Source organism: Triturus cristatus, chromosome 10 (genome assembly GCF_964204655.1).
Source record: "Triturus cristatus chromosome 10, aTriCri1.1, whole genome shotgun sequence".
Classification (NCBI taxonomy): Eukaryota; Metazoa; Chordata; class Amphibia; order Caudata; family Salamandridae; genus Triturus; species Triturus cristatus.
This window is the reverse complement of record NC_140593.1, coordinates 419,163,222-419,177,401: the sequence shown is the minus strand read 5'-3', so window position 1 is coordinate 419,177,401 and position 14,180 is coordinate 419,163,222.

The following is a 14,180-nucleotide window of genomic DNA, read 5'->3' as shown; positions in this document are numbered from 1 at the left end:
CTCATGAAATAAGTAGATGATGTAGCCGAGGTATAGTAATTAAGTAGGTTTATTGATGAAGTCAGGTCTTAAGTACAGAATCATAGAAGCCCCACCAGGAGCAGCTCCCTTGCTGCTCAGCCCATTCTCTCAACTGACACTCATCCACCAGGCATCCCCAACATTCTATCATCTCATCACACATACCAACATTCCACTGTTCATCCACACTGGCTGAGCAGCAAGACAGATAGACAGGGAAGATGCATTGCACTCAAACAAAGATACAACACACCTTCCCCCTTTAAGGAACAGAAACAAATAAATAATACAAGTAGTGAGCATAGTAATAGCAAAATTGAAACTTGCAATACATCCATAAAGGAAGGCAATACATTAATTAACAAAGATTGACATGACACATGACCACCTCTACCCCCTTTACAAAGCAAATAAAGAATGGTCATAAGGAAATGCAAAACGTCAAACTATGGTTTCAATAAACATAAATCTGGCAATAAAAGTTGTAAGAAGAATACAAGAAATTGACCTCTACGTTACCAGCAGGACATACCAGTTGGGAAGACTAGCATGGAGATGGCAAGCAGAGAAAGTCAACCGTTTAGAAAGAAAAGCGCAAGAAAGAAAAGCACAAGTTGGTATTCCCAAAAAATGATACCACCAAGAAGTAAAATTCTTACACACACAGAAAAATATAAAGGAGTGTAGGTAGGATTCAAATAGGTGTGAGATCACTCACAGGTGCCATGAAAGTGAAAAGCACACTATCAGAAAATCGTAGCTAACCGCTATCACAACACATCCCTAAAGTAATAACGATTCCCATACAGTAACTTATGAACAAAGTACTGTAGAATAAATAACATGTAGGAACCGTATAGGTGACAATCCACGGGCAATAATTTAAACAAAGGTGGAAGGTCTCATGCTCAAATGCTATCACATTGCACTGTAAACTAAAATAAAACATCATGCACTAAAAATGTAGGTGACCAATCTACAGGCAATAATTTAAACAAAGTTGGAAGGTCACATAGCCAGTAGGCTATTACAACGCATAACTCAATTAATGTAAATAGTTACTGAAACTTACAACCCAAACTCTGTAAATTGGTAGGCTATCGTATACCTCAAATAATGATAATTCCCATCTTGAAACTTATTGTTAGAAAGAAATCCGACCCCCAAAACAGTAGTACATTTCCTTTAGGCAAACTAAAATAAACATTCGAACTGTAGGAAACAAGCTTGTTATTAATTATACGTAAAACAAACAAGAAAGTATAAATCTCCCATGCTACTTATAATTGCGTCAGGCTGTTAAATCAAATGAACTTTAAAGCAGAATGTAACAGGAACCATCTGAAATCGCACTGAAATCCCATGTACTTAAGATGTTAATCAGCGTCAGGTGACTGCAGTTCCAGAACGAAAACCAAGTATGGAAGATGGAATCAAGATGATCGTTATGGTATATAACAGCAAACTGTTCCGGCAGAGAAATGGTAACTACATTCACAGCTAAAAATATTCAAATAACTTTATTGCATGAATGGCAGAGAACATTTAAGCAGAGCATCATTGAACTAGTTCTAGTGGGCACCTTGTATCAGTCCAAACAACCCCTTATGGTGGATGGTTAAAGACCACCTTATGTGAAAGCTATCCTAGTGGTAGCTATGGAGAGCAGCCTTCAGGCTAAGTCTTGAAGGAATGTAAAGCAGCTTGTTTTACCAGTCTATAATCTCTTGAATGATCAAATGAAAAGACAACCACACCAGGTATATATTCAAAATATATGGATTTAAGGTTAAACACACCCCTCTAGTCTCTTTATGAGACTGGAGTTCGAAGTACTAAAGTTACAAGTGATTAAGCATCAGTAAAAGCACAAATACACTTTTGAGCCCCAGGGGTGTACCAAATCATATACTAAAAAAATGGTATAAGAACCACGACTGGAATAGGCACTAGGCCTATTGCCTTTAGAATCGCTGGGACCCCAAGGAACCACCCAAGGTAGGAACACAGGGGACCCACGGGAACTGTATGCAGTGTGGATCCTATTACATTCTATGGGGAATGTCGCAGTTGGAATTTTAAAGATTAGGGACACTTCTAATTGAGTCAGGACCAAACCCTCTTGGACTTAGGAAGTTCTATGGCTAGCACCCACGAGAGTACCAGAGTACTCGAGTTACCTGACCCAGGGAAGCCGGGTGCATAAGTGTCTTTTGGTGTCGGGTCGCGTCGTCGATTTCAATGGAAGCCTGCAAAGAACTGCTGCTGCCGTGAAGAGGAGAAGTGACCGGAGAGATCCAAGCCTGGATCTGGGATGTAAGGAACCTGAAAGCAGAGGGGACAGAGTCTGGGTCACTTGCCAGTGACCTAGCATAGGATGGACCAATGCCCACAGATGTCGGGTGCTTCAGGTGAGTTGATGGGTGTCTTGACTCTTCAGCCACGAGGTCCTGGAGGCATAGTCGAAGTCCACGAGACAGATTCGAGCTGTGGCACAAAGTCTGTCGAGTCCTGCGGTGTCGGCTACCAGAAAGGACCCAACAAGCCTTGGCAACGGCAAGTCACAGGAAATCAGAGAAATGACTGCGGTGCAGACCAGCAAGGTCTGATGGACTCACCCAGCGAGGGTAAGTAAGAGCAAGTCTGGAGCAACCAGAAAAGCCCCAACAGAAGTGGAGTTGCCTTCGTGGGGACCTGCTAGCCAACGGGCTAGTGATTGCGAAGGAGCCTTGAGCGGTCGCACTGGAAGCTGCCCCACGGGTCACTCGTGGAGTGGAGGCCAACAATCTTCGGTGCAGGAGGTGCTCAAGGCAGGGGCTACTAGGAGCTCAAAGCACAACTTCGAAGATGACCAGTAAGGTGTTGTTGCTTCAAAAGTTCACGGTGTCCAGGGGTCATGGTTTCACGTTACCCACAATAGCCACGGGCCTCAGCTTTGCTGTGGACTCAGGGTAGCCTTGGAGAAGTCTGGAAATCCACCTCTGGGGATGCAGAGACTTCGGCGTCAGGCGGGAGCTTCAGTAATGCAGACCGTTCATTTGCTTGTTTGGTGCCTGCCAAGCAGGGAAGTCACTCCTTGACCCCAAGGTAGATTTCTTCCGTCTTCTAGTCGTGATAGAAAGTCGAAGGTCCAGGATATATGTTTCAGAGGTTTGACCAGGGTAATCTAAAGTCCTAGGGACTGGATTCCTATACTTATACTAAGTTTAGGGGATGGACTAACTCTAAGGCCCCACCTACGGGTGGGCCTGGGGTGGGGGTAGCTACACCCCTTCCCCTTTGACCAGTTTCACGCCTGAGCAGGGGCTGAGTGCCCCAGCAAACGGTTTGAACCGGGCTATGCACAGGGACACCTTGTGTGCCCCAGGCAGTGTCTCAAAAGCATTCTCTGAATGCACCCAACCTGCCCCAATACAACTCTGCCTGTTTGGGGAGGTGGTTACATCTCTCTGTGACAGGAAACCTATTGTCCAGGCCTCCCCTGCCGGAGTTCCCCTCAGCAGCAGGAGGCCAGACCCGTGTCTGTGGCAGTGGCATCCATTTTGTGATGCCAGGGCTTTGGAAAGATTTAACCGGGTTAAGCCAGTGTGAACATGTCTCTCCCTCTAGAAGGGTGGAATGCTACCCCCGCCGCCAGGACTGCCGGGGGGGGGGGGTTGTATTCCAAAGCGTTTGACACCAAACACGACATGTTTTGATGCAGCCATCTCAAAGTTAGCATTTATCGCAAGGTTGTAATGCACTTAAGAGTATATGGTATGGCTGTATCACAGAACAGCCATAAGGAAGTATTTCCGAATGCTGCAGAGGGGCTCAGCTCATGCTTGGGCACCCTCTCACATAAAACCAAGCACTCTGCCTTCAGGATTGTCAAGGCCTGCCATAGGAGTGGCGTATAGGTTTATATGTGTCTGTATAAGGTAGTGATATAGGTAGCGTATACCACAGTAAGGGGTGCAAGCACACCCTTACCCAGGTTGCAGTAGCAGACCTGTGGTGTTATTTTGGAGTGCTTCCCAGGGGTGGCATAATACATGCTGCAACTCCTGGTAGGCCTCTGAGGTACCTATGCCCTAGGTACATGGTATACCATATACTAGGGGCTTATAAGGCACTCCAGAATCCAATTAGATATGTACCTAATGTACATGGAAACCATTTTACAGAAGAAGCAGCTAGGCTGTGGTCCTGATTAGCAGGGCCACAGCCAGACTAAGGTCGAAAAACAGTGAAACACCAGCAAAAAGTGGGGGTACCCATGTGAAGCAGATCCTACTCTCCTACACCCCCCCCAACGCAGGGACATTAAACTAACCTTGACCAGTTGAGTCTTCATCTTCTAAGTGGAAATACCTAGAGAGTCCATCTGCATTGGCATGGTTACTCCCAGGTCTATGTTTCACTGTGAAGTCCATCACCTGTAGGGAAATGGACCACCTAAGCAGTTTGGGATTTTCACCCTTCATTTATTTTAGCCATAAGAGTGGCTTATGGTATGTCTGAACAAGGAAGTGAGTACCAAACAAGTATGGCCTCAACATCTTCAGTGCCCTAACCACAGCAAAGGTCTCCCTCTCAATGGCTGACCAACGTTTCTCTCTAGGGGTCAGCCTTCTGCTTATGAAAGTTATTGGCTGATTCTGACCTTCTTCATTTAATTGTGACAGTACAGCCCCAACCCCCAATTCAGATGCATCAGTTTGAACAATGAACTTTTTGGAGTAGTCAGGAATCTGCAGAATGGGAGCAGTACACATGGCCTGCTTCAGGTCATCAAATGCCTTTTGACAGCTAGCTGTCCACTGAACCTTTTTGGGCATTTTCTTAGACGTTAATTCATTGAAGGGTGTCACTATTGATCCATACCCTTTGACCAATCTCCTATAGTACCCAGTCAGGCCTAAGAAGGCTCTCACCTGAGTCTGGGTAGTTGGAGCAGTCCATTCCATTATGGTCTGGATTTTGATCTGCAATGGTTGAACCTGGCCCCACCTACAAGGTGGCCCAGGTACACAACCTGACTCTGCCCTATCTGGCACTTAGTAGCCTTGATAGTTAGGCCTGCTTTTTGCAGGGCCACCTAAACATTCCTTAGGTGGACCAGGTGATCCTCCCACGTGGAGCTAAAGACAGCAATATCACCTAGATATGCTGCACTAAAGGCTTCCAGACCTGTGATAACTGTATTCACCAACCTTTGGAAAGTGGCAGGTGCATTCTTCAAACCAAAGGGCATTACCACAAATTTATAGTGCCCACTAGGGGTAGAAGAAAATGCTGTTTTGGCTTTGCATCATCAGCTAGTCTGATCTGCCAATAGCCAGCTGTCAAGTCAAATGTGCTAAGGTACTTGGCTGAGGCCAAAGTATCTATAAGCTCATCTGCCCTTGGTATTGGATGGGCATCAGTCCTAGTGACTGCATTGAGGCCTCTGTACTCCACACAAAACCTCATCTCTCTTTTTCCACCACTGGTGTGAGGTTTTGGCAGAAGGACCACTGGACTAGCCGAGGGCTCAATCACACCCAGATCCAACATTTTCTGGAGTTCTCTCCTGATACAGTCCCTGACATGGTCAGATTGCCTATAAATTTTATTTTTAATAGGCAGATTGTCCCCATTGTCCACTTCATGAGTGCACCAGGTAGTCTGGCTTGGAGTCAGTGAAAACATATGTCTGTACTGATTGAGAACCTGTCTGCAATCAGTTTGCTGCTGGGCAGTGAGGCTGCCTGCCAAGGGTACACCATCAACTGACCCATCATCGGGGTTCTGTGAGAGGAGGTCAGGGAGTTGAACACTCTCTTCCTCCTGTCCCTCATTAGTTGCCATGAGCAAGCCCATGTCAGCCCTGTCCACATATGGCTTCAGCCTGTTGACACAGAGAAGCCTATGGGGACTCCTAGGAGTTCCAAGGTCTACCAAGTAGGTAACCTCCCCTTTCTGATCAACAGTAGTGCGGGGTCCACTCCACTTGTCCTGGAGAGCTGCTGGGGCCACAGGCTCCAACACCCACACTTTCTGTCCTGACTGATAAACAGTCAGCACAGCCTTTTGGTCATGCCATGCTTTTTGCAGTTCCTGGCTAGCCTCAAGGTTTTTGTTTGCCTTTTTCATGTACTCAGCCATCCGGGAACGGAGACCAAGTACATAGTCCACTATGTCTTGCTTTGGGGGATTGAGAGGTAACGCCCATCCTTCCTTCACCAAACACAATGGACCCCTGACAGGGTGACCAAACAGAAGTTCAAAAAGGCTGTAGCCAACCCCCTTCTGAGGCACCTCACTGTATGCAAATAAAAGGCAGGGCAAGAGAAAGTCCCATTTTCGCCTAAGCTTCTCTGGGAGTCCTTTGATCATGCCCTTTAAGGTTTTGTTGAACCTTTCAACTAAACCATTGCATTGTGGGTGATAGGGTGTGGTGAATTTGTAATTCACTCCACACTCCTTCCACATAGCAGTTAAGTAACTCAACATAAAGTTTGCATCTCTGTCAGATACTACCTCCTTAGGAAAGCCTACTCTTGAGAACACACTCAAAAGAGCTCTTGCCACTACAGGTGCTGTAGTGGTCCTTAGGGGAATTGCTTCTGGATACCTGGTGGCATGATTCCCTACCACCAGTATAAACATGTGCCCAGATGCAGTTTGAGGATCCATGGGACCAACAATGGCAATCCCAACCCTCTCAGAGGGAACCCCCACCACAGGTAGTGGTATCAGGGGGGCCTTTGTAGTGCCACCTGCTTTGCCACTGGCTTGGCAGGTTACACAGGAACGACAAAACTCCTTTGTGTCTTCAGACATGTGTGGCCAGGGAAAGTGAGGAACAATTCTGTCCCAAGTCTTGTTCTGGCCTAAGTGTCCTGCTTGGGGAAAATCATGGGCTAGTGTCAATGGGAAACCCCTAAACTTCAGAGGTATAACCAACCTCCTGGATGCACCAGGCTTGGGGTCTCTACTCTCTGAGAAAAGGAGTCCATCATCCCAATAAACTTTATGGGTGCCACTAGCATTCCCAGCAGCCTCATCAGCAGCTTGCTGTCTGGGGGGTTCAAGAGAGGGGCAGGGTTTCTGTTCCTGGCTCAGATCAGACCTGGAAGGGCCCCCTGTCCCCAAGAACTCAACCTGATCAGGTTCAAGCTCCTCTGGGACAGTTCCTTCTTCAGGCTCAAGATCATCTCCCTGAGGAGACTGATCAGCATCCTGAGACAGGTGGGAAGGCTCTGCCTTAACCCTACTCTTCCCCCTCTTATGAGGCACCTGGTCCATTATTCCAGAATCTAGGGCTTGTCCAGCTTTTGACATTTTAGCCTGTGACCTAGTCACAGCAAAGACATGTGCAGGTATCCCTAACATTTCTGCATGTGTCCTGAACTCCACATCAGCCCAAGCTGAAGTTTCCAAATCAATGCCAAGCAAGCATTGTACTGGTAGGTCCGCACTTACCACAACCTTCTTAAGGCCGGTTACCCCTCCCCAGGAGAAGTTAACAATTGCCAGAGAATGGTCTGTTCTGACGTTGATAGCATTGGTCACTTGATACATTTCACCAAGTATAATCTGCCCAGGATCCACAAGATCTTTTGTCACCATTGTGACACTTGCTCCTGTGTCACTGAATGCCCAAGCTTCTACTCCATTAATTAAAGGCTGCCGTCTGTATTTGCCCAGGTTACTGGGGCTCACAAAGGGGGACATATCCATGCCCCCATCACTGACAAGCACAGCCTGAGTTGGTACTCTGACTAGGCCAGAGTCCATCTCAGAAACCAGGGTCAACCCTACTACACCCTTATTCTGTGTATTTCCACCACCAATTGTAACTGTACTAGGGGGAACAGGTGCCTTAGGGGCATTGGTGGTGGTTGGAGTATTTTCTTTAGCCTTGGTGCAGTCGAGTGTTCTGCTTACAGATTTTGCACCAGGGCTTATTTTGGCCTTTTCCCTTTCCTGACTTTGAATCCCCACCTGAAGAAGATTTTTGGGGCCTTTGTGAAGACTTCTGGTCTTTACCCTTGTCCCCACCCTTATCAGAGTTTTTAGAATCTTGCTTCTTAGGGTCACCGCCTTGGTTCTGTACTTTCTGCCTCACCCTGGTTCTGACCCATTTGTCTGCCTTCTTTCCCAATTCTTGGGGAGAGGTCAGATCAGAGTCTACCAGGTACTGGTGCAACAGCTGATTTTGACAGTTATTAAGAATCTGCTCCCTCATTATCAGATTGTACAATCCTATGAAGTCACACACTTTACTGCCCAATAACCAACCTTCCAGAGCCTTAGCAGCACAGTCAACAAAGTCAACCCAGTCCTGATTTTGTGCCTTTTGGGTATCTCTGAACTTCAACCTGTATTGTTCAGTGATTAGGCCAAACCCATCTATCAGAGCACTTTTCAAGACTTTGTAATCATCAGCATCCTCTTCTCTTACAGTGAGGAGCTTGTCTCTAACTTTGTCTGAAAAGGAGAGCCATAAGATTGCTGCCCACTGAACTTGAGGGACCTTCTGTACTTTACAGGCCCTCTCCAAGGCAGTTATCCATTTGTGGATGTCATCCCCACTCTGGTAGGGGGGACAATCTTACTTAGGTTTCTATGGTCATAAGACCTCTCCCTATCTCTAGGGAAATTGCTGCCACCAAGGGACTCTAGTCCCTCCTTTTTACTAGCTCTGTAGAGCTCCAGGGCTTCCCTATCTAAGGCCACCTGCTGCTTTCTGAGGTTGAACTTGTCTTGCTCATACTTCAGCAGTCTCTCTCTCCTCTCCTGGGAGGTTTCCCTCCCTCTGCGAGAAGGAACAGAGGTTCCAATAGAGGAGTTAGACTGAATAGATCCCCTTGACAGAGATCTATGCCTTCTAGCCCTGTTTTCAGGCCTACCAGCAGGAATGAAAGAAGTGGCATTATTGCCATTCTCCTCATCCTCATCCTGATGATCTGTGTCCACCAGAGTGTGGTCATTGTCACCAGTCTGGTCAGCATTAGAGTTGGGGTCAGGGGAGTTTCCACCCCTAGACCCACCCTCAGGTGCTGCCCCACCCACACTGTCTCCATCCACAGGCCCACTAGGACTTGTGAAATCACCCAGTTTCAGTATCTTTATGAGATGCTGGGTGGATGGGCTTTTGCCTGTCTTCAGCTTCCTAATTGTACACAGGGACCTAAGCTGAACAAAGGTGAGATCCTCATACTTATAGGGAAGGAGGTCACTGGTTCCAGGTAGGGACTCACTGGTTCCTGGCTGGTTAGATATTACTAATGTGGTGTAGTATATTGCACTACCTACACTAGTGTGGCCTACTAAACTCTCTTGAGTTGTAGAAAGGGTGTGCTATCCCTTAACACTCAACTCTAAGTTCAGTAGAACTTACTTTAGCTAAGCTTGATATTATATGTACCTCAGGTACCTTTAGTGGTTTTCAGTTGATCAATTCAATTGAGATTATCTGGTAAAACAATAGCAAGCTGGATTCCCACACACTGCACACCAATGTAAGAAGGTGGCCTGATATATGATGTCCACTAGTTCTAGTGGGCACCTTGTATCAGTCCAAACACCCTTATGGTGAATCGTTAAAGACAACCTTATGTGAAAGCTATCCTACTGGTAGCTATGGAGAGCAGCCTTCAGGCTAAGTCTTGAAGGAATGTAAAGCAGCTTGTTTTACCAGTCTATAATCTCTTGAGTGATCAAATGAAAAGACAACCACACCAGGTATATATTCAAAATATATGTATTTAAGGTTGAACACACCGCTCTAGTCTCTTTATGAGACTGGAGTTCAAAGTACTAAAGTTACAAGTGATTAAGCATCAGTAAAAGCACAAATACACGTTTGAGCCCTAGGGGCGTACCAAACCATATACGAAAACAAGCAATGGCATAGCCAATAGGTCTCGCCTTTGGGACCTTATAAGGGTTTAGCCATGCAACAGTTGATGTTGTTGCACCAAGGATATTGTGCTGCATAACTAAATACTTAGAAGGCCCCAAAAGCGAGACCTATTGGCTAGACCAATGCTTGTTTCGGATTAGTGCATGTCAGTTTTTTATGATCAGTAGTGCTTGCCACTTCCTGGTCTGTATTTTCAGGGCTAGAGCTCACACTTTCAAACCATCACTAACTGTAACCACAATATCCCTATTTCTCTTTCACTAAACACTGTAGTTTTTCGTGTTTAAATGTTTATAGGAGTCTACATTTTGTGGCAATATGGCCACCAGTAATTTGGACTAAGTAAAAACTAATGTCCAGAGACTTAAATGACGCCCTCGTGCCCACTATATTTTAGTCAATAAGGAATGGAAAGGGAGAGAGTTCTTGCTGAAATTTTCACTTGTTGCGATAGATTGAGGCACTTTCTTTTATCAGTGTTTATACTTAGAGCCGTGTCAAAGTTGAGATGCTGCGTTCATGCTACAATTCCACACATAGTTGCCATGGTTTCAGATTGCTACGTGTGACATTTTCTTAATTTTACATTAATTATGAGTGGCATTTAATGAATATGAGTGACACTTTTTCGCGCACAAAATCAAGCAATGATAATGAGGGAAATAGTTATAGGCTGAATAAATAAGACTTAACACAAACAAGTACTAATAAAATCATTAACCCCAAGCGGACCGCCCGCGTTGGTGTGCCACTCCCTGCCCAACCTCGCAGGCATCGGCACACATCACACCATGACCCACCGGCTATCACAGAGGGTCTGCTGACTTTGGTGACACCGCTGGCACTGAAAGTAATTGAACGGGCAGCGGCACCACACTTAGTCAGTACCCCGACCGTCCCAACACGAGTTGGTGGGCTTTTATGTCACGTGACTCATCAGACTAACTTCAGCTGTAACAGGGCATGCAGCTTAAGATCATGACTGCGTGCTAGAAAGTAGACACAAATTGTGTGCGCAGTTCTCGACACGCGACGCCTGGCTGTACAAATTGCGACGCTCCCTGTGGCTGCATTGTTCGGCGCTAACATAATAATTTCTTGTCAAGATTGTAAGCAGTGTCTGAAAAGTGCAGTTGTAGGACATGTACCCCTGCCCCGTTGACTAACAATGACTGACCGGGTAGGCATGCTCACAGATCCCTCACAGGATTTGGAGCGGCGACCGTCGATCGAGTCAAAGGCGGGAAGAAGAGCGTGGGGCACCTGTTTGTCAGTTGACACTGCTGTGCTGATGGGCGCACACAGAGTGTAGCTGCCTGCTCATTAGAGAGAAGTTGCATGGTGTTGGGGCGAGTTACGCCCGCCTCCTTCTCGGGGATTCCACCGCATAAGCAGAGAAGAAGGGGAAAGAGGCGGATAAGGCGTAGTGATGAAACAGACGGGGTGAAGGTGATTAGGAGCAACAACAAAAGCAAACCTGTGATGTAAGCAATTGCAAGATATCAAGCAAGCGGGGGAGGAAGGACAGCCTTGTCTCTATAAATACAATATGTGGGTGGGATGCTTGTTCATGAAAAGAGGAGCAAGGGAAGGTGGCAACTGAAGATGGACACTGAGAATGCAAGTAGCATAAGTGCTATGACGTGGGGGGTTCTGATGCCGCGGATTTGCCCAGATAGTCCCCGTTTTTCAAGGACTGTCCCGGTGTCACAACACCGTCTTCTAAAACAACAAGCATTGGCCGCGTGGCAGTAAAAGTAACCCCGCACTGCCGTAAAAGCGAGTCATCGCGATCACTCTGAAAGCGAAAGTGATCGCGATGATGCGCTAAAGCAAGTTTTCAAAGTGCTGCTGAAGGCTGGCGGTTCGCGCGTGCACGATCGCGTGAACTCAAGCGCTAGGCTGAAGAACCAGGGCCTTATGGGCCTGGCGGCGCAGGGCACGCCTTAATCTCCTGAGTTCACTTGCTTTGTTGAACAGAAACACAGGACACTCTGTTGAGCGTAGAAGATCAGGTTTATTAGCTGCAACTAAGTACAGTTGTCCCAGAAGTACACACGGTATGTTCTTAGGAGACTGCCACTTTTCTCCGTGGCGCACAATCTTTTATAGCACATAGATTCACCAAGAACACTCCCAATGCATACATGGTTAGCCAATGAGAAGAGTTTGAAAACAAGATATAACCAATGAGAAAAGTTTGAAAACAAGATATCAAGTAACCCAAATAAAACCTCTTTTCCAACTGTTTTTGTCATCCCTCCCCACAAGTTAATCAGTGGTAGTGTCTACAACTCAATTTGCAGGAGGCAGGACACATTTGTATGCTTTGGAGGACAGTTGTGAAATGACAGAATACAAGTAGAGAATAGCGAAGGCCAGAAGATAAGATAAAATCAGGAAAGAATGATGCGAACCAACAGACAGTCGAGACAGGGTTTAGTTAAACCAGACGAGGATTAGTGGACTCAGCCAGTCCCTGACATCAGTTTCGTAAACAGAGGCAGGAGGTTATTTGACACGTCGCAGTGAAGACAGCAGAAAACTTCGTTCATTGTGCTGCCTGAGTGAGGGCAACACAAAATGGCGGTGGGACACAAAATGGTGGCTAAATACAAGCGAGATCGAAAATCAAATTTCCTCAGACCCTCCTTTTGCCATTACTCAGGCAAAACACACAGACTCACGTTAATCTGAGTCAATGTCAATGGCCATCAGGTCGTCAAACTGTTGCTGCAACATCATTTTAATGTTCTCTGTTTTCTGTGACTCAGGCCTTGGGACCCACAGAGTGGCACAAAGACCGCAGATGGCGGGGCCACACTGCATACAGAGACAACAGGAAAAAATGATGGGCAAAACCACTCCAAGGAAGGTTAGTGCCTTCCATTGCCATTTAGACAGTAATCTCCAAAACCATCCCAATAAAGACCAATCTCCTTCGTCTTGATGAATCGATTCGGAGATCATATGTAATTTGGAGATGGCTTGGTATACCGTAGGGGCATCGTCAGGTATATAAATACAACAGCTGGATCTGATCAATTTACAGACTCCACCACGATCTGCAAGAATAACATCTAGTGCAATCCGGTTCTGCAAAGTCATGAGACGATCCGCCTGAAGTTCAGCTGTGAGATTACTCAAGGCTCCCACAGTGACATCTATGGTAGTCTCAACAACACAAACCAGCTGTCTCATGTTTCTGCTGTTGGCCATTGGGCCCGAAAAAGGAAGAAATCCTTTGAGGAAATCACTTCCCTCTTGTCCTGCCGTGTCTTTAGAATCAATATTGCCTCTGCCATATCTGTTTCTATGATGGCCTGAAGGAGCAGTGTATGTAGGAGGGAGAAGAAAAGCTATATAGCATGTTCCTGAAAAATCCGTTGGTAGCCACGTGTAAGCTTTATCGTGGCAGATAAAATATGTGCCCTGGGATGGCACTAACGGCGGTGAATTCTGAGATGTGTAGATGTATGTATGGGGCAAAAACCAAAGGAAATGATGGACGGAGTGTTGAACATTGCAAGCACTCACCCCAGTCAATTGATATGGGTTTAATCCATCACCGTTCTTTAGCCCACTCTGCCACCCCAGTTCAGACATGGCCATATGCAAATCAGTCTGACCCTGTGCCTCATGGGAACAGTCCAGCCCGAACTGCCAAGCCATGTCTTCCCTGGACCGGAAACAAGCTTACTAGGACCGGTTTCTAGCATTTCAGCCGTCTTAAGCCAGGCTTGCTTGAATCCAGTGGCAAAGTGAGCAAGGGACTCACGTCTGAGCATACCCTGCCAACTTATGGCGAACAAAGCAAAAACCAAAGGAAATGATGGACAGAGTGTTGAACATTGCAAGCACTCACCCCCAGTCAACTGATCTGGGTTTAATCCATCACCGTTCTTTAGCCCACTCTGCCACCCCAGTTCAGACATGGCCATATGCAAATCAGTCTGACCCTGTGCCTCATGGGAACAGTCCAGCCCGAACTGCCAAGCCATGTCTTCCCTGGACCGGAAACAAGCTTCCTAGGACCGGTTTCTGGCATTTCAGCCGTCTTCAGCCAGGCTTGCTTGAATCCAGTGGCAAAGTGAGCAAGGGACTCACGTCTGAGCATACCCTGCCAACTTATGGCGAACAAAGCAAAAACCAAAGGAAATGATGGACGGAGTGTTGAACATTGCAAGCACTCACCCCCAGTCAACTGATCTGGGTTTAATCCATTACCGTTCTTTAGCCCACTCTGCCACCCCAGTTCAGACAT